General features: G+C 35.3%; 1 protein-coding gene and 1 long non-coding RNA gene across 2 annotated transcripts in view; one reads left to right on the forward strand and one right to left on the reverse strand.

Moving 5' to 3' along the window:
- LOC115232534 (mannosyl-oligosaccharide glucosidase-like) overlaps nt 1-19,618 on the reverse strand; it is a 382,449-nt gene that overhangs the window by 158,083 nt on the left and 204,748 nt on the right. The window lies entirely within an intron of this gene.
- The window catches only part of LOC118761329, a 19,268-nt gene continuing 993 nt past the window's right edge, over nt 1,344-19,618 (forward strand). Inside the window, exons 1-2 of the long non-coding RNA XR_004997296.1 lie at nt 1,344-1,354; nt 6,789-6,795. This is a non-coding gene — a long non-coding RNA (uncharacterized LOC118761329). The remainder of the gene's footprint in view (nt 1,355-6,788; nt 6,796-19,618) is intronic.

A 19,618-nucleotide genomic window follows, 5' to 3' on the forward strand; every position in this document is an offset into this window, starting at 1 on the left:
AGTTTTAGAAAATTTGCAAAAAACCCTTTATTTTTAAATCACATATAAAAACAGATAAAACATGAGAATTTACTCAGTAATTATCATAATACAATATCTCACCCAACAAACACTAATTTTTAATTATATTTTATAAAACAATCATTACATAATCCTATATCACAATCTACAGCACAAGTGGTTGTAAATATACCCTTGAATACTTGAACTCTTGATTGAACACATACAACATATTTGCTTTTCTTTTTCTTGGTTTGCCTGGGCATCTGGCTACACTGGTTTGCTTGGGCATCTACCTACATTTCTCCAGAGTTTTCTGTATCCCTCAATAAGGCCTTGTACAAGTTCAGTGATGAACTGCAGGTGAATTGATTTGTTTGTGTGTTGGGGTACTATAATTTGAGTTGTTTTTGTAACACATGTAGGTATTTGTTATAGCACTGTCAATGAGGTGAGACACTATTTTTTTGTCAACATTTTACTGGTCAGAAAAATTAAGCTCTCTACACCATTTCCTTATATTGTACTCTATGATGAAATTGGGAACTTTGACACATTGCATTTTATTTATAGTGGCTGCTGAACCAAAAGTTGATAAAAAACCTGACTTGTTTGTGGTTAACCCAGCTCAAAGCAAGCAACTACCCTTTCCTCATTGTTGTAATGGCTCTGTTTTTTGTCATTTTTTTTTTTTCACTTCTGCAGGCAGATGGTGGTGATCAGTATGGATGGCCCCTTTCACATGAATTTGCTTCATTTTCTTGACTGTAGCCCTACCTGTATACTACTGGCAACCAAAACATTCTCCTTGCAAAAGAGTTACTCCTATTTTCTTACACAGACAGAAAGACAATTGTAAAGGTAAGAATTATAGTTGTATTAACTTCAGTATATTATTGGTACTTATTTATTGTCGTTTAGCTTTTGGTCAGTCTTAGTGTAACTGAAACTACATTCTCCAGTGTCTTCTCTCTTGATTACAATGGTAAAGTGGAATTTGAGTAAGATGAAGCTGCTCAGGTCAAGTGATCATGTAGAGATTTCTCCATTGGTACAACTAGTATTTTATCAACTTTAACATGATGAAAGTAGAAGCCAACATTAGCAAGATTTGAACCCAGAATGCAGATAGGATGAAACTAAATATTGCAAGGCATTCAGTCCGGTGCACTACCAATTTTGCCAGTGCGTCTTGTATTATTTTATAATAAAAACACAAAGTAGTGCAAAAAAAAAAAAAAAATTCTATGAAAAAAAAAAAGAAACCAAAATAGAGGAAATAGAAAAAAAAATTGAAGTTAAAAAAAGAGAGATATAATGTCACTTATAAAACTACTCTATTTGTTTTTACTACGTTGGTTCTGCAATAAAATCAGGAAAATGGTTGCCTAATAGCAGAATCCTTTAACCATAGCATCTTCTCATTTGGATTACCAATAAATAACTAATGCATGATTATCCAAAAAGTTCTTACGGAAAATTGAATTAATTGAGAGAATGATGGAAAGGAGGAGGTGAAAAAAGAAATGAAATTTGCTGGTTGAAAACTCCTCCAAGCGCGACCATTGGTTCCTACAAGGGGGAAACGATGAGTAGTTATGACAAAAATAGCCATTTACAGTCATCAGACAGCAAAGAGGCTGTGACTAAAAGCAATAACTTTCACTTACATTTTCTGAATTTTAACAGAATAACAGTCTGTGAAATTATGGTTGATACCACATTACATTAACTCAGCTATCACAACGACCACCACCATAAACACTACATCCCCACAAACTATATACACCATTACCATCATCAAATCAAGTTTAACATCTCCCATTCGCTAAACTAGCACTAACCCTAGATACACAATTACCAGACGTTTCAGCCTTAGCCAAGTGCAGGTAGCTCCACCACTTCTATTCCACATGAAGCTATCACTTCAATTTTACTGCTGTTTTCTTCCTCTCCTTTTCTTTGACAATCTGTTCAGCTTACTTTATAATGTAACCATCATTTATCCTCAGAACATATCCTTACCATACAAGACAATTTCTTCTTACAACAGGTTCCTTGATGTTTATGTTATGTTCTTGATAGAACTTCATTTTAGCACAAATTTTATTTTTATAATTTACTTTCAGAATAATTTTGAGGTATTTTGTATGGAAGGCCATTAGTATTTTAAATACCTATTTGTCACTGTTTGATAATGGCCATGGTTTGCAACTACAGAAAGGAAGATGCTGGATAAAGACTGAATAAAATCTCAGCTATTATTTGTTATAAAGCAAGGCGGTGAGCTGGCAGAATCGTTAGCATGCTGGGCAAAATGCTTAGTGGCATTTCATCTGTCTTTACGTTCTGAGTTCAAATTCTACCGAGGTCAATTTTGCCTTTCATCTTTTCAGAGTCAACAAAATAAGTACCAATCAAGCAGTGGGGGTGATGTGATCGACTACCCACCTCTCCCACAATTTCAGGCCTTGTGCCTTTAGTAGAAAGGATTATTTGTTATAATGCAGTTTTGTTAAAGATCTTTTGTAACTTAACAAATACAGTGGTCACTATATCTATTCCTTGGTTCATTTCTCATGCAATGATATGACTGCAGTTCATTTTGCAGCCTTTGAACATTTCTATAGAGTCAATGACAAGTCCAATGGTTTTGTTACTGAGTTTAACTATTACATTACTGTTTCACAAACTGCCATTGGTAAGTCCGTTTCCCTAGCTTCACACTCCATCAATTTAGTAATTTCTTAAGGATGCTTAAGACTCAGGAAAGTCTAAAGCTGTCAGTTTTGAGCCTTTAAACTACAGAACAACACTTTATCTATGCTGTGATATTAGTATTAGCAGAGTGTTGTGTTGTTGATGAAAGATCTATAGTAAATTTGAAGTTCAAATAGATAGAAAGGTCTATGAGAAAACTGTCACCTCCTCTCATGAATCAGTTGCTTCAATTTATTGTTCTTCATCCTACTTATCACATTATCTCACCACAACTAAACTTCATCTAGAAATACATCATTCCTTCACTTCCTGCTGTCGTCTTTCAGATGCTTGATTTCTTGATTACATGTCTTCTGGCTACCAGTGTAGCTAATCTCCAACAGATTCTTTATAATTTACTATGGGAGAGAATTAGTCAAGAGAACAGACCTACAACAGTGTTTGATGTGACAATATACTTGTGAAGTCTTCATCAACCCAAGAGAATGATTTCCTGTAAGAGGAGAGTTATTTCCGGTTCAGTTAACTACCCCAACATACACAGCAGTAAATCTTATGAATCAGATATAAAGAGCAGTTGCCTAACCCTACCTTACCTATACCATCCTAATTGGTTGAGGTTTATTCTGACAGTCCTACATACATCAATATTTAACACTTGTAAGACAGAGAAATAATAGGGAAGATTTAAGTCATCACTGACATCATCATCATCAATTACAATTTCACGCATGGTTAGCAGACGATACTGGATAACAGTACAAGACTTGAAGAAAGATCTTTGCATGCTTTCTTGATATATATTGAAATATGACCATGCTGGGGAACCTCTTTGAAGGCTTTACTTGATCAAATCAACAAACCCAGTATTTAAAAAAAATAAATTCAGTACTTACTCTATCAATCTCTTTTGCCAAACCATTAAGTTACAAGGATATAAACAAACCAACACCACTTGTCAAGCAGTGTTGGAAGAAAAACACAAAGACGCACACACATACAACAGGTCTTCACACAGTTTCCGACATTGAAATCCACTCACAAGGCACTGATAGACCCAGGGCTATAGTAAAAGACACTTGACCAAGGTGCTGTGCAGTGGGACTGAACCCAAAACACATAGTTGCAAAGTGAGCTTCTTAACCACATAGCCAAACCTATATATGTGTGTGTGTGTGTGTGTATATTTTGAAGTTGGTAATATATGTCATTATAGTTGTTTAGTTCCATGTCATCCTTCATACAACAGACCCTATGATCAAGGTTATAGAAACCATGAACACTGTCTTTTTTCCAGACTACATCGTCCAATGTATTCTTTGCTTTTTAAAAAGATAGAAAGTGATTTGTGAGAACTTTAGGTGTTATTTCTAGCAGCTGAAGAGACTATATAGAGCTTTCTATTTTTCAAGCTTGTGGTAGTAAATGTTTGTGAGAAGAGTCTCTTAACATTACGTTTCGTCATAAAGATTGTGACTGCCGATATTATAAGGAAACCATCAGATGAAGATTCCTAAATTCATAAAAAGCAGTTAACATTTCTATTTTAATTATATTCAAACTTCAAATAAATTCCTTTGTCTGACTAATCTCAAGGAAAGCTGTTTTTTTTGTTTCATTATTTTCTTCAAAATAATAGAAATTAAGTTGATTGCTCTTCATCATGACGTTTAGTATGGGTTCTAATTTTTTTCTTTTGTCCTTATTTTACATTTTAGTAAAATCAGAAGAATTTCTAATTTTATGTCTTTTCTCTAAAATAATAATTCCACCACCAGTGATGGAATATTATATTCCATCTCTGGTGGTGGTGAAATTATTATTTAGAGAAATGATATAAAATTAGAAATTCTTCTAATTTTAACGACTTTCCCCTCCCTGCTGTTGTCCCACCTCCACCTCAAAACAACAACAAACAAACCCTTCCAAAACAAGAACAAAAGCAACTCAAAATCCACTAGATGTCATTATTTATTGGTTGTTCTTTGTTTTTGTTAAATGAAAGGTTTATTTTGGAACATTCCTTTGATATTGCCCAGCTAATTCATTGAAGGCCTGAAGTAGTTTAGCCCTAATTTTGTGATGGGCTAATTAGAACTGTTGATGATGGTATTCCCTTCATAGAGGCTTTCTTTGGCCTTATAGCTAGAGGTCCCTTGATTGAAGTGACAACAGCTCATTAGATGTACCTTTAATGTGGATTGAAACAGAAACAAATCAACAATAACCGGAAACAACAATAAAAAAATACTGGTCGATTAGAGGTTGTAGTGAAATTTAATTGTAGAGAGGAAGGAGAGGAAGATGATGGGGAAGAGTAGAAGATGTAGTAGAAGAAGAAGAAGAAGAAGAAGAAGAAGAAGAAGAAAAAGAAGAAGAAGAGGAAGAAGACGAAGAATACAAGAGGATGACAAAAATAGACAAGAGGTGGAGAGAAGAACAAGAAAAGAGAAAAGAAAATATATAAAAATAAGAGCGAAGACAAGAAATTGTAAAAATAAATCTAATTTTCTTGTCTTCTTTTCAGAGTTTCAGTGTAAAGAATAAAAACATTGGTGTTACAAAGTCACAGTTGGATGGCAGAGCACAAACATCCACACATTCATGCACTCAAGCATGCATACATAAACACTAAACACACACACACACACAGAGGGAATGGATTGTGGTATCTGTTCTGCTTATGTACATTTCATTGATGATACTATCTCTGACAGTATCAGCAATGGAAAAAAACCAATGGTAATATAGTTTCCATGATTTGATTAGAAGATCAACCACGACCATGACCACGACCACCTCCACCACTACTACCACCATGACCACAATCATGATCTCCAACATGGTTTGGTTTTGTAGATGAAAATTCAGGGAGGGAGCAGCCTATGTCAGTTGCTTGCAGGTAGCTGACAAAACTTATATAGAAGCAGCAACCCTGACTGAAAGGAAAATTCTATTTTGGATTTAGTACTTCTGTGTCCTAGTTCTTCCATCTCTTTGTTCCTAAAACCAGTGCTGCTTGCATTCTTGAAAGATATGGTGTCACCACTCTCTATTAAAATGACCGATGATTAAAGGTATTTAAGCCACAACAATACAACTGTGTCAGTACATAAATGTGGTCTTCTGGTGGACATTATCAAGAGGAAATATCAGCAAGAGATGACTGCGGTGGTTCCCTATCAATGTGATACATGACAGGTCAGAAGATCTTTATAACAAAACTTGTTGTTCATCCAAAAAGTGTTCCAGCAAAAATGGAAAGAGAAAAAAATACGCTGACTCTACGCCAAGTTTATTGATCTGGCCAAAAAATTTGATATAAAAATATAATGAATGAAAGTATCAGGAAATCTATCACTCCCTAAAGTTTGAATAGCAATGTAAAAAAACATAAGCATTTAATGTAAAGAGACCAGTGTTTAGCTCTGGTTTATAACATTTGAAATAAATAATTCCCCTTGTTCCCTTAATTTTCTTCAGTTAAAATTCCTAGATGATCTCTATTACCATCTGGTAAACGTTTATCAACAGCTAGGTACAACTGAGGTATGTAGGTTAAAGTTTACTACCCAAATACAAAAAAAAAATCCCTCCCAAACCCCAAAACAACAGACTTTGTTTACTCCCTCATATATATAGAACTGCACGACTTGTATCGAAAAGGCCTTTTTGTTTATTGTCTTCTTATATTGAAATGGAATTTACAGGACTTACTATGTCAGATATTGATTCTATCACTACTGATACCAACATCTAAACCATTGTCTGCAATCCCACTGCAACTCTGGATACCATTTTAATAATCCCTTTTAATTACAAATGTTTACAAAGATACCCTACCCCACACCAGTAAACCTAGGTTTTCACATTTGTTATTCTCTTGACATTATTTGTCTTTATTCTTTGCCTGTAAGGTGCCATGTGGAAGAAGACCCTAGAGATATGAGCCTTTGTAAAGACTCATAGCTTTTAGTAATGGTATCATTGAAGCTAAAAGATATTTCACTCAATGAGCATCTAATCTTTTCACTGGATTCTTTAGTCTCTTGGGTGATGAGAAGCAGTATGATGGTTGATTTTCCTCTTACAAATAATCTTAGACCCTTTACAAAACAGATATTATATCAAAGTAGTGTTCTATGAACCATTTTATAACAGATTTATACTTTTAATGATATAAAAAAAATGAAAATAAAAATCTCATTACAACAAACAGTGTATTGTAATTCCCAAACAGAAATTTCTCAACGATTATATTTGCCAATGAATTCAATCTAATAGCCATCACAGAGTATTCAATAGTGCCACAAGTCATCACACAGCTATCAATAGGGCTAATAATCAGCATACAGTTATCAGTAGTGCCCAGCTTTCGAAGAGAGTTTTCTTTTTTAATTGTCAGATCTATTTTATGTTTTAGCATGATTCGTGAGTGAAGAAAAGGAATTTAATCGAATTCTCAATAAAATTTCTCAACCACCATGTTTTCATAATCATACCTTAATTGATATTCTGGTTTCCTCACAGGACCTTAGATATATAATCAAATTCTTGACAGCAAGACTTAATTTAAAACTCAAATACAAATTTAATTTCCCAGCTCTTTCAAAGTGTTGCATAACTGAAAAGGCAGATAAAAGAGCTTCCAAATTAATAGGCAAACCATTCTGACTTCTGTGGTCAGTTTCACTCAACTGAGTTTATTACATGGCATCACTGGTGTTGTGAGGTTAATGTCAGTACTTGATGTGTAGCTTACCATCACTTTAGATTTATGGTTTACTTCTATTTTCTCTGCTGTTCAAGCCACCAGTAGACAAGGCTTGTAGAAACAATATGTCAAAAGTATAGTGTCCCTTTAGGGTGACAGTTCTTAAACATTAATATGATGATGGGTGCTGTTTTATTTATTAGATTTCCTCAGTGAAGTATATACAGTCTTATTAGAACTTGTCAGACCTTAGGTGACTGAAACTTTGTGTAAATAACATTCATAACAATAACCTCCAGTAAATCTTACAACATGCTTCTACTAGGCTTATTTTCAGTTGTCTTCTTGAGTGATGGAGAAAATGAATAATGAAAATCTGGAGTAAGAATTTTGAAATATTGAAATACTCCAGCAAACCTTGAAATGTAAATAAGGAGAGGGTTTGTTGAGGCAGATTGGATGCTACATTGAATTAATTGAGTGACTGTATATATATATATATATATATATATATATATATATATATATCGTGACGTATTTTTGCCATTTCAATATGGCTAACCCCTAAGGGTGGATGCTACTGTAGTTTTTAGCCCCAGGAGGACACACTCCTCCAGCTGGCCATAGACACACTTTCTGTGTCCTGTCAGTATTTGCAAAGGGAAGTCATCCTTCCCGTCTTCAACTTATGATACACACGGACTCGAGTTTCGAGGTATTGACCTCTCGTCAGCGTGTGACAATCATAGTTGTCGCCGAGAATTAGATTTCCTTCACAAATACTTATACTTTTTCCAGCGCCCACTGTCGCTGATATTGAAAAAGTGAAATCAAACAATGATAAATATCAAAGTGAGTTATATACAGTAGCGGTAACACATCGTGACGTATTTTTGCCATTTCAATATGGCTAACCCCTAAGGGTGGATGCTACTGTAGTTTTTAGCCCCAGGAGGACACACTCCTCCAGCTGGCCATAGACACACTTTCTGTGTCCTGTCAGTATTTGCAAAGGGAAGTCATCCTTCCCGTCTTCAACGGGAAGGATGTTGAAGACGGGAAGGATGACTTCCCTTTGCAAATACTGACAGGACACAGAAAGTGTGTCTATGGCCAGCTGGAGGAGTGTGTCCTCCTGGGGCTAAAAACTACAGTAGCATCCACCCTTAGGGGTTAGCCATATTGAAATGGCAAAAATACGTCACGATGTGTTACCGCTACTGTATATAACTCACTTTGATATTTATCATTGTTTGATTTCACTTTTTCAATATCAGCGACAGTGGGCGCTGGAAAAAGTATAAGTATTTGTGAAGGAAATCTAATTCTCGGCGACAACTATGATTGTCACACGCTGACGAGAGGTCAATACCTCGAAACTCGAGTCCGTGTGTATCATAAGTTGAAGACGGGAAGGATGACTTCCCTTTGCAAATACTGACAGGACACAGAAAGTGTGTCTATGGCTAGCTGGAGGAGTGTGTCCTCCTGGGGCTAAAAACTACAGTAGCATCCACCCTTAGGGGTTAGCCATATTGAAATGGCAAAAATACGTCACGATATGTTACCGCTACTGTATATAACTCACTTTGATATTTATCATTGTTTGATTTCACTTTTTCAATATCAGCGACAGTGGGCGCTGGAAAAAGTATAAGTATTTGTGAAGGAAATCTAATTCTCGGCGACAACTATGATTGTCACACGCTGACGAGAGGTCAATACCTCGAAACTCGAGTCCGTGTGTATCATAAGTTGAAGACGGGAAGGATGACTTCCCTTTGCAAATACTGACAGGACACAGAAAGTGTGTCTATGGCCAGCTGGAGGAGTGTGTCCTCCTGGGGCTAAAAACTACAGTAGCATCCACCCTTAGGGGTTAGCCATATTGAAATGGCAAAAATACGTCACGATGTGTTACCGCTACTGTATATAACTCACTTTGATATTTATCATTATATATATATATATATATATATATATATACATACATACATACATACATACAGAGAGAGAGAGAGAGGGGGGAGAGAGAGAGAGAGAGAGAGAGAATATGGCAGAGCCTTTAAAGCACTGAATAGAATGTGTTGTAATATTCTGCCTTTCTGTGCCCTGTCTTACAATTCCACCAAATTCAAGTTTGCCTTTCATCTTTTGGGGTTGATAAATAGATTACCAGTCCAACATTGGATTAGACCTCTCTCCTTTCATATCTAAAATATTCAGCTGGATCAAGAATGGGAGAGCCAAGGCTTGTTACCAAGCCATCCATGATTGTAAGTTATGGCCATATTAACTATGCCTGTCTTCCTGTTTATCTATCTATCCACACACACACATATATTACTTGTTTCAGTCACTGGTCTGTGGCTATGCTGGGACACTGCCTCCTCCTCCTCCTTCTTAGTTTGGTGCTTATTCTGTCTCCTCTGCAAAACTATTAAGGTTGAAGTAAACAAGCCAAAACAAGTTGTAGACTGATAGGGTGGGGGGTTTAGATGGGGGTATAATAAACACAAAGACATGTGCACACATAGAAATGATAGACACTCTGTCAGTTATGATGGCAAGAGTTCCAGCTGATCCAATAAGCAGAACAGCTGGCTTGTGAAATTAACATGCAAGTAGCTGAGCACTCCACAGACACACATAGCCTTAACATAGTTCTCAGGAAGATTCAGCATGATACAAAAAGTGACAAGACTGTCCCTTTGAAATACAGGTACAACTCATTTCTGCCAGCTGAGTGCACCAAGTGTCTTGCTCAAGGACACAATGCACTGCCAGGAACCATATTCACAACTTAATGATCATGAGGTGAATACCCTAACCACTAAGCCATGTGCCTTCACCTACATATCTATTATATAAAATTCATTCTGTCTGTCTGTGTGTGTCTTCTAGGATCTCAGGCATCCTCCATCCGATTGCGCTCAAATTTGATATGTAGATACTGACGGTATCAGGGCGTGTATAAGTCTTGAAAAAATTACAAAAATTTATTCCAGGTGAGAATGCGATCGATAAAGTCATTTTTGTCCTGCTTTTCTTCCGTCAACCTGTACATTCTTTGTTGTTTTTGCACTGCTTAAAGGCACATTTCTTTCCTGCCAAGCTTACTGTTTAAACCATGTTTGTGTTCTCCCAGTCAACAGCCTTATCATTACTGGTACCTAAAACTCTTCGGTTGCATATTTGTGTGAATAAAATTGTTTTTCTTTGGAATAGAAAAAAGTCTATCTTTATTTCTTCTTTTGCTGGTGCCTCAAATTTAGGTTAAATCAGTGTTTCTCAAAGGGGAGGCCTATGGGACAGTTGGACAAATTGTTTTGAGAAAATTTGGTTTAAATGTTTAAAAACTCAGCACCGTTCATTGGATGGGGGGCGTTTTGCTTGTATACATATATGATGGGCTTCCATATAGTTTTTGTCTACCAAATTCACTCACAAAGTCCTACTTAGCGGGACTGAACTTGAAACGATGTGATGGTGAAGCAAACTTCTTAACCACACAACCATACATGTGCCTATATTTACTATCATTATCATTTGTTTGTCTGTTTTTCCAATACTTGGGCTGGATGGGTTTTGTGTGTGTATGTGTATGTACACACACACACATGCACAAAAGATGTAAAATTTAATAAAAAGTTGTGAATTATCTGATTTTCTTTGAATGTTTTATCTAAAGTTCCTTATTTTTGGGGTAGTTTTTCAAGCAATGCACCACTCAATATTTTTTCTTTTCTTCTGAATAAAGTAAAATTTAAAAACAAAAGAAACTGAAAGGAAAAAGAAAGTAAAGGAAGTTTTCTTGATAATTTCAGGCTCGTTTTCTTTTTCCTTTTATTTTCTTGAGAGAGCCAGTAAGTTAGGTAAATGTAAATTTCCGTAAGGTATTTCCTTATCAGATCAAAGATAATAATCGATATGTACAAACTGATTACATTTCAGATAAACAGATAAATAATTACAAAAGGGAAAAAAAAAAATCTTAATAATGAATATGTAAAAGAAGAAAAATAAAATTAAAAATCAAATGGTAAAAATAAAGGAAAACAGAAAAGAAAATGCAGCAAGCAGACTTTTGACCTCCACCTGCCTACCAAAACATACTAATCACCTGTCTTTTTTTTTTTTTGGAAGAATTTAACATTTCAGATATTTCATCACAGTCTAAGCTGTGTTTGAAAGTAACATCTTTATATTTTCATTGTATCTTTATATTTTCATTTGTGATGAATCAACAAAGTTTCTTTTTAGTAATGGCTAACTTAACACTAGTCACATGAAACTCACCAATATAGGAGTGTATACAAAGGTCATAAGTACCGACCTTTCTCATCTGACTAAACATGTTAACAGAATAAAAAAAAAAAATAAAAAAATGTTTCTTAACCCACAAGGAGCTCTTAAAAACTGGTCTTAGAGATAAACATCAATTTGGAAATGTGCCAGTCTAGTTTGAGTATGAATTCTTGATTTTCAACAACCTATTCCTATCAGTTAAAATTCATAGAAATAAAACAAAACACTAAGTGATTTCCAATATATTGTAATGTAATATGTTTTAAGGATAACATTATGTCAAGTTATGTTGAAAGTAGCTTCATTAAGAGTGCTTCTTTTTAATATTTTTTTCTTTTTTTACTTGAAGCCATGTAAAGTATTCTAGAAGCAGAACTGTGGAGTGAATAACATTTTGGATTATTGAATTAATCACTCGTAGGTCCTGAGTTTAAATCCACCCCAGATATTTATGTTATACTAGCAATATCGCCCGGCGTTGCTCGGGTTTGTAAGGGAAATAACTATATAAGCATTTTTAGAGAGTTACTTCCCTTATAGATGCCAATTCGGGCTTTCTTAGCCATTTCTGTTTTGGTGTCTTCAAGCCATGAAGTCGTTGTTCTAAAAGAACGCTGGTCTCCTTGACAACACTTTATGACATTGATTTCCTTACACTCCCTTCCCCACAGCTTCACGAGGGAGGGAAGAAGGGGGAGAAGCAAACAGGTGCAGATGTGAGCGTGGACGCCAACTCCGCCGCCATCGACACATGAAAAATTATGCATTAAAATGGAATAAAAAATGATGTTAAATTATTTTTAAAATCGTAGACTCATCGTAGACGCGCGCTAATAGCCAGACGGGCTCGATATGAATCACGACTATAAGATACCCGAATTTGGTTAAACTGCACCGCAAAATGTGGGAGCAGTTAGGAATCTAAATCGAAGGGGACAGACACTCACACAACTACAGTTTTATATATATAGATATTTGTAAGGCATCATTAACTCTAATGGCCTTTAGTCTACATTAGCTGATCTTGTTTAATGCCCAGTCAAACTTGATAATGCAGACCTATGATGAAAGATCTTATGGTCAAAGCCAGAATTTTTTCATAGCAGATTCAAGGGTTATGCATTGATTTCCTTATTAGCTGTGATTTGATAAAACTGATGCACTTACTATAATCATCATAATTTTAATGTTTTCATAGGTTGGATGTGTATGCGATACAAGACATTCCCACTCATTGGGATCCTTTTGCGAGATCCAGAGTCCCAAGATCTCAGCTCATAATATTTTTTATGCCTACTTGTGAAGATGACCTGTCTGGGAAATACGCACTCATGATAATATGACAGGCTATTCCATTTCCTACATAATAGTAAGGAGGCTCTTTATGTTCCAATAAAGGTAGCTAGTCTAGGAGGACAGCTACTCCAAAATAAGATCAATAAATGATAAAAAGAGGCGAGTGTCCCAACAAAATTTCTAGTGTGAGTACCAATATGTTCTGACTATTCAGTGTGTGCTTGGCAATAAAAAGGCAAGCATCCAAGCATAAACTGCAATAAAATGAAATATGATGAATGCTGAATCAAGTACTTTGAGAATTGCAATATGCTATATTTTACATCCTGTTTGATCCCTGACAGCATGGGATGATGATAATGATGATGCTGTTATAAGTTTATTTTGCTGAGCATGGTTTAAGGTGATTTCAGTGACATCACTGACATCTGTTGGATTGTATTGAGAGTGCTGTGCTTATTGCCAGAGGACAGAGTTTATAAAAATGCCATGTAGTTATTGTTTAAGCGCAGATCACTTCTAATCAAGTGAAACTAAAATTGAAGGCACACTAGTCATAAGCATTATGTTTGTTTTTCACATATCTCAGACTACATATCAAAATGTGTTCCTTCTTTTAATTAGGATAGTAAGATGTAATTTGTGAGTTATTTGGCTGCTATCTTCAGCAGGTTAAATGGCTTTGTTGATTGGTGATGTCATTAATTTTTCACTAGTGAGGTCACTCCCTGATCTCACTATTAGATAGAAACAATATTAGTGACTGAATTGTTGACGTTAAACAGCTAACATCAGCTAGACTAAAGACAACCATAGGAGACATTAGTTGTTGATGTAGTTTGACTTCAACTCAGTTTGAATCAAGCAGTTCCATCATCAAAACGGTTCCATCCAGGACTATCCTACCATTTTAGGGATATCAAGGATTATATTATCTAGTATGTCATTCCTCTTCTTTAAAGATAATAAAGTGTGATTTGAAAGTGATTTGTCTGCTATTTCTACCAAATTGAGTGATATCACAAGCTCCCAAATTCTATTTTAAGGTTATTGGCCTTTATATTAGAATAAAATGAGATTTACTGGATTTACTGTTGAGAGACCAAGCTGACATCCTCTTTCTCCATGTATAGTTAAACCAAGGTGATACTGCTGTCCTTAAGGTTAGTTAATACTATCCCCCTTGTTATTGAACTAGATGATTATAGCATCAAATATCAAGGAACTACAATTTACACTGCACAATATTAGTAAAAAAATAAACAGCAAAAAATTATAACACTAAATACTATGGAAGTAAATAACAACTCAGACGCCAGGCTTGAGACATTATTAAATGTAAATAGAATATATATAAGTAATAAGGAATATCTGTCTAAAAAACAGAGCTAGTGTGTGTGTGTGTGTGTGTTGTGTATGTTCCTTGTGGATTTGAAAATGGAGTTGTCGATTTTGATGTATGAGGTATCAAAAGATTCAGTAATCTTTCAGTTATCAAATAAAGTATGATTTTTTACACAACTCTTTTTACTACAAAAATAACCTCATAAATGAGGTTGGGTCACACAATTTACAGGTCATTTTCGGGCAATATTTGGATTTGCTTCTGATCTACAGTAATTGCAAATTTTAATGTTTTTGGTGTCAAAAAATGCAACTATGTATAAGAAGTGTTATGAGTGCATTTGTGATGCACAAAACCCTATTTGTCAACAGAAAATGACCAAAAAGAAACATGCTTTTGCAGCACATTTTCCATACCACCCACTTCCACTTGTTTTTTTCCCCAAAAAATTACGTTTACAAAATTTTAATTTTCCCCACCCCCAATTTCATAATTCTTGACTTATTTTCGAATTGTTTTCTTTTAATCCACATAAAGAATATAAAGATTACAAAACTGGAAATTTTTTTTTCTAAAAATTAATTTTTCTTAAAAGAAACACTCAATGCCCCTTCCCCGCTGTCCACCCATCACCTCCCTGCCTTAAGTATTGTTGGCTTCACTGAACATATGAAGTGTGCAGTCAGCTCAAACATTACAGAGATGGCACTCTCACAATGAAGCAACTTTCTTTCCATGTACCTTACCTTCTGCAATATGGATACTTCTATGTCCTCATTTGGCATCAATTTCTTTACACCCCTAAGTCTCAATTGTTTACTTTTGTATGTTTGCACTCAAAAGCAAAATAAAGTCCTTTCCTTGTGCAACTCATTAATATACTTTACTTTATTTCTTAGGCTTTTACCGTTCATCAGCCAATAAGCCATACATCACTCCATCACTACAGCCCCACCTATGCATACCAGCATAAACCATTTATTTTCATGAATCACAGCATCCCTATACATTTATGTCAAACTTCCCACATCACCAACCCTGTTTACTCATATCCTTATGTATGTACATATACATACAGTCCCAAAAGTCCTTTTTTTAATTCTCAACATTGATATAAACTGATACCAAATATGCTTGCAGAAAACCATAATACTTTTGAATATGGCCTTTTGATTGGGAAGCTAATGTGTATGTGTGCTTTTCACAGTTATCAACAAATATTATGGGATGGATAAGAACTATTTCAGCTTCTACATTTGTAACCATGAAATTGAGTTGCCAATATTGCTGCATGAGATATCAAAAGGTTGAGCAATCTTTTGGCTACCGACTTAAAAGTAAGTTTTTTGTACAGCAACCCTATTTTACTACAAAAATGAACACCAAAATGAGGCAGAGTCACACAATTTACAGGCCATTTTGGTGCCAATGTTAGGATTTTCTTCTCATCTAAGCTAAAAAAATGTCAGTATTGTTCATCAGAAAATTACCGTAAAACATGTTTATAAAGAAGAGTTGTTTGCTTGATACCCCTCATGTGTTGATTCTGCCCATAAGAAAGGAACAAATAATATAATGTGGCTGTAGGTCATAACATTCAGCAATGCCGAGGTGCATTGCTAGTATATCATAGATTAAATATTTGAAAAATATGGAATATGGAAAAAAAACCCCAGTTTTTGTGTAAATGAATGTGTCAGGATATTTATTACACACACACACACACACACACACACACACACACACATCTCAGCACAGAAAGTAGATCCAAAATGATGATGCTGCTGCTGCTGATACACACACACACACACATATATATATCATGATGATATATATATTATATACATTATACATGATAATGTGGTATTGAGGTGTATTCTATATGTATGTCATCATCATCATCATCATCATCATTTGACATCCATTTTCCATGTTGGAATGGGTTGGATGGTTTGACTGAAGTCTGGAGAGCCAGCGGCTGCACCAGGCTCCAGTCTGATCTGGCAGAGTTTCTACAGCTGGATGCCCTTCTTAACACCAACCACTCCGAAAGTGTAGTGGGTGCTTTTTACATGTCACCAGCACAGGAGCAAATCAGGTGGGCCTGGCATTGATCATGTTTGGATAGTGTGTTTTATGTGCCACTGGCACAGGAGCCAGTCAGTGGGTACTGGCATTGGCCACATTTGGATGGTGCTTTTTATGTGCCACCAGCACAGGAGCCAGTCAGGGGTACTGGCATCGGCCACATCCAGATGGTGCTTTTTATGTGCCACTGGCATGGGAGCCAGTCAGTGGGTGCTAGCATCGGGCATGTTTGGATAGTGCTTTTTACGTGCTACTGGCATGGGAGCTAGTCAGGTGAACCTGGCCACAGCTATGATTTTGGTTTTACTTGACTCAACAGGTCTTCTCAAGCATATCATATTGCCTGACATATCAGGGGTACTTTTAAATGGGCCGGATATGCAACACTGCATATAAAATGGCAACAACTTACCTATTGCACCCTGTATGCATGTGCATGTGTGTGTATATATATATAGATATATATATACATATACATAGACACACACACATATGTATAAAGGCAAATGAAAGGGGGGGGGGCAGGAAACAACATTAACCAAAGAATAGATGTGATGCTAGTACTTTCATTATTTGCTTGTTTTACACACACACACACACACAGTATGTGTGTGTATAAATGTCTATGCATGTATATTTATACATGTCTGTATATTTTTTAGTGTAATCACTTAGTAGCTACTTATTTTGAAACATGTAAATTGTATTAATGCTTTAGCTACTCTAATCGATGTTTTAAGTCTGTTAGACAGAACCGTCGTAAATGCATAGGGACAATTCCAGATGATGTCTTCACATCTAACTTATAATCGGCATAAAGAATTCTTGTAGAAAAGAAGAATAACAAATAAATACAATAAAACAGATCAACAAAATAAATAAGCAAATACATAAACAAAACAGAGAAGTGACATGAAATAAAATGAATTGGAAAGTATATTTATCTAGAATTTCTTTAGAGATGAAAATGAAACCAATTCTGTATAACACTTCTATTAAAACTAAAGTACATTACTTGTGATGATAAGAAAAATATATGGTTATGTGTGTGAACATACATGTGCATGTATATGTGTGTGTGTGTGTGTGTGTGTGTGTGTGTGTATGAAATTCATACACACATGCTTTTATCTGTTTATCAAGCCATACGGAGATTGGTATATCCATGTATATAAATTTATCGATTCACAGATGTTTATACACAACTGCACACACAAGTGCATGGATGTGCACATGCATATATTTTTATATATATATTCTACCCTTGGACTATTATCAGTATTACTACATATATTTGTGTGTGTATATATACACATGCACACACAATATGTAGCTATATATAAGATGGCAAGCACCTGCAACATGAGTAAGATGCAATATACAAGTTGGTTGTCAGCAATAATATGCAATTCAATGTTGGCAAGTTCCAAGCCCTAAGCTATCACTGGACAAATTTAAATGCAATGCAGACTAATGCACTGGATCTGGAGGGATTGCAGTTACAGAATCAGAATCAGTGTGTGACATAGGCATTGACATGAGTTGTGATGCATCGTTCCATGTGCATATTAGTAAGTTGGCAATGAAATGCAGGCAGCTGACTGGATGGATTCTTTGAACCTTCAGTACAAGAGAGCAGGAAACCAGAGTGTGTGATGCTTGTGTTAGAACTGCAATGCTGCATGGTAGTGAGACATGGGCCTTGATTACAGGGGATTTGAGAAGATAAGAAGAAAGAAAAAAAAACAAACAAAAAACGAAGCAAGCATACTTTGCTGGATGTGTAAAGTACAAATGTGTTGAGAGAAAAACTGGGCATAAGCAGAATGTGTGCAAGGAAAAAGACTGCTTAAATGGAGATGTGATGCATATGGATGAAGACTTGTCCAATTAGAAATAGCAGCAGAATGTTCTCAACTCATATCCTGCTGCCTTAAAAAAAAAATAGAAAAAAAAAAGACAGATTGGATAATGTTGTCATACTTTAAACATAAACATGTGATATTTATGATAAGAACACCATCGATCACAGACCTATTCAGATAGAACTGACCTGAGGTTAAGCTGCGATAACTTTACCTTCTTTCACTTTACAGGGCATTGGTAAAATAACTACTTATACTATATTGGAAGTTGAATTAATGAACAATGCATCTATCTCATGAGCTTGTAGTCCTGTGCCTGATACAACAAACTATTATTGTAATGTACTTGGTATATGAGTGTGTGCATCTATATGAATATGAAAGTGTGTGTATGTGTTTATGAGTGTATGTGTGTATATCTTTGTATAGGTATTTAGAAGCTAGTCTTGTGACAGGTGATTTTTGAAACATAACTATAGCAAGTTAGCAAGTTTAATAGTGATTACTTACATTAAATAGACACAAACCCGGTAGTTCTATAATATCAACTGAATTGTTTAGATTTTACCGAAATTTAGATAGAATTTTTCTTGGTTTCTAGCTAAAGTGAAAATTGAAACAACATTACATTGTTCCTCTTGTGTCTTACACCCATTTTCAAGGATTTATAAAGAGCTATAAGTATGTAAAAATAGCAATAAATAATAGATGCAAGCAGGAAATATCTATATCTGCATTAAGTAGACTATGTTATGATGAGATAGTAAAGGAAATGCATACCATTAGGCTCCGGAGTCTGATGCATTTTAAAATGTTGCTTAACATTGATTTTTTTTTTGCATAGGTATGAATGCACACATTTATATGAGAGGGGTGTATAATCAGTTAAATCAACTATGATAACCCTTGAGGGATGATTTGAGACAGATTCAACCCCTAGTACTGTCTAAATTTGCATTGATGTAAACAGATATAATGAAATATACTACAAGGCATTAGGTCTAGCATGCTATCATTTTTGATACTTCTACATTATACTTCATATGTTAAATATTATGACAGAGTGTATGTTTGTGCATGTATATGTGTATGGGTTTGTGTGAGAAAGAAAGAGAAAGAATATGTTGGGATTTATGTAAGTTTTAGTATTGTATTCTTCACTTAGGTGTTGGTAGTTATCAGATGAGTATGAATATTTGCAGATTGCTTTTGATACTTCTGTACAAAATCCTTATACAACCATTTCAGTGTTTTGCTTGCATTGGCAATAATGCATACTAA

Source organism: Octopus sinensis, linkage group LG2 (assembly GCF_006345805.1).
Source record: "Octopus sinensis linkage group LG2, ASM634580v1, whole genome shotgun sequence".
Classification (NCBI taxonomy): Eukaryota; Metazoa; Mollusca; class Cephalopoda; order Octopoda; family Octopodidae; genus Octopus; species Octopus sinensis.